Source organism: Dendrobates tinctorius, unplaced genomic scaffold (assembly GCF_039654945.1).
Source record: "Dendrobates tinctorius isolate UK_male_01 unplaced genomic scaffold, ASM3965494v1 ptg000178l, whole genome shotgun sequence".
NCBI lineage: Eukaryota > Metazoa > Chordata > Amphibia > Anura > Dendrobatidae > Dendrobates > Dendrobates tinctorius.
This window is the reverse complement of record NW_027361845.1, coordinates 1,517,206-1,519,688: the sequence shown is the minus strand read 5'-3', so window position 1 is coordinate 1,519,688 and position 2,483 is coordinate 1,517,206.

Genomic DNA, 2,483 nt, shown 5'->3' with positions numbered 1-2,483 from the left:
TTTCAAACGCAAATTGCTCAAAAACTACAAATCCGATCGACACGAAAAATACTTAGCACACCTCTCATGGACGCTGGCTTCGAAACGACACCTCAACGGAGTCTGTGCGTGTAGCGGTTCGGGCCGCATTAATTGCGGAAATCAACTTAATAATAATAACTAGATATGTATTTCCTGAAGGAAGTACAGATAGTGGTTTGAAATGGTGCCCGGGCTGCCCCTTTAAGAGAGACTTGCCTGCTGCCCCTACAAGACTTTCAACTCAGGATCCGTTTTAACTGTGGGTGCCTCTCAGGGGCCACTTTGGCCTCAGTGTCTGATTTTGTGGGTGGGGCGTCTCTGGGTCCGATTTGGTGGGTGGGGCCCCTCAGGGTCCGATTTGGTGGGTGGGGCCCCTCAGGGTCCGATTTGGTGGGTGGGGCCCCTCAGGGTCTGATTTTGTGGCCGGGGCCCCTCAGGGTCCGATTTTGTGGACGGGGCCAAACAGGGTCCGATTTTGTGGCCGGAACCCCTCAGGGCCCGATTTTGTGGGTGGGGCCTCTCAGGGTCCGATTTTGTGGCCGGGGCCCCTCAGGGTCCGATTTGGTGGGTGGGGCCCCTCAGGGTCCGATTTGGTGGCCGGGGCCCCTCAGGGTTTGATTTGGTAGGTGGGGCCCCTCAGGGTCCGATTTTGTGGCCGGGGCCCCTCAGGGTCCGATTTGGTGGTTGGGGCCCCTCAGGGTCCGATTTTGTGGCCGAGGCCCATCAGGGTCCGATTTTGTGGCCGGAACCCCTCAGGGTCCGATTTTGTGGGTGGGGCCCCTCAGGGTCCAATTTTGTGGTTGGGGCCCCTCTGTGTCCGATTTGGTGGCTGGGGCACCTCAGGGTCCGATTTTGTGGGTGGTGTCCCCTGGGTCCGATTTGGTGGGCGGGGCCGATCAGGGTCCAATTTGGTGGGTGGGGCTCCTCAGTGTCCGACTTTGTGGTTGGGGCCCCTCAGGGTCCGATTTTGTGTCCGGGGCCCCTCTGGGTCCGATTTTGTGGTTGGGGCCGTTCAGAATCCGATTTGTTGTGCGGGGCCCCTCAGGGTCCGATTTGGTGGGCAGAGCCACTCAGGGACCGATTTGGTGGGCGGTGCCCCTAAGGGTCCGATTTGGTGGGCGGGGCCCCTCAGGGTCCGATTTGGTGAGCGGGGCCCCTCAGAGTTCAATTTGGTGAGCGGGGCCCTCAGGGTTCTATTTGGTCAGTGGGGCCCCTCAGGGTCCGATTTGGTGGGTGGGGCCCCTCAGGGTCTGATTTGTTGGGCGGGGCTCCTCAGGGTCCGATTTGGTGAGCGGAGCCACTTAGGGTCCGATTTGGTGAGTGGGGCCCCTCAGGGTCTGATTTGGTGGGCGGGATCTCTGAGTATGATTTGGTGGGTGGGGCCCCTCAGGGTCCGATTTGGCAGGCGGGGCCCCTCAGGGTCCAATTTGGTGGGCGGGGCCCCTCAGGGTCTGATTTGGTGGGCGGGGCCCCTCGGGGTCCGATTTGGTGGGCGGGATCACTCAGGGTCCAATTTGGTGGGCGGGGCCCATCAGGGTCCAATTTGGTGGGCGGGGCACCTCAGGGTCCGATTTGGTGGGCGGGGCCCCTCAGGGTCCAATTTGGTGGGCGGGGTCCCTCAGGGTCCGATTTGGTGGGCGGGGGGCACACTTTGGCGCACATTCTCTCTCAGGGGCATGCTTCATGTGATGAAGCTAGATTTGCATTTGTGCTGTGGGTTTCGCTTTTAGAGCTGATATTATGTGGCAGAAGCTCTGTCCTGGGGGCGTCATGTGACGTTCATAGGCGTTGGCATAGTAACTGGGTGTGCCTGCGCATATCAATGAGCTTTACTGCCATTTCAATCGCCTCAGGGCACGTTTTAAGTTTCCCATTGAAAAGCATTGAGACAGTGCATTCCAATGACGGGAAAAAAAAATTTTCAAACGCAAATTGCACAGAAACTACAAATTCGATCGACACGAAAAATACTTAGCACACCTCTAGTGGACACTGGCTTCGAAACGACACCTCAACGGAGTCTGTGCGTGTAGCGGTTCGGGCAGCATTAATTGCGGAAATCAACTGAATAACTTGTGATTGGTGCATTATAATTGTAATACTAGATGTGTATTTCCTGAAGGAAGTACAGATAGTGGTTTGAAATGGTGCCTGGGCTGCCCCTTTAAGAGAGACTTGGCTGCTGCCCCTGCAAGACTTTCAACTCAGTATCCGTTTTAAATGTGGGTGCCTCTCAGGGGCCACTTTGGCCTCAGGGTCTGATTTGGTGGGTGGGGCCCCTCAGGATCCGATTCAGTGGCCTGGGCTCCTCAGGATTTGAATTAGTGGCCGGGATTCCTCAGGGTCCAATTTTGTGGGTGGGGCCCCTCAGGGTCTGATTTTGTGGGTGTGGCCTCTCAGGGTCCGATTTTGTGGGTGTGGACCCTCAGGGTCCGATTTTGTGGGTGGGTCCCCTCAGGGTC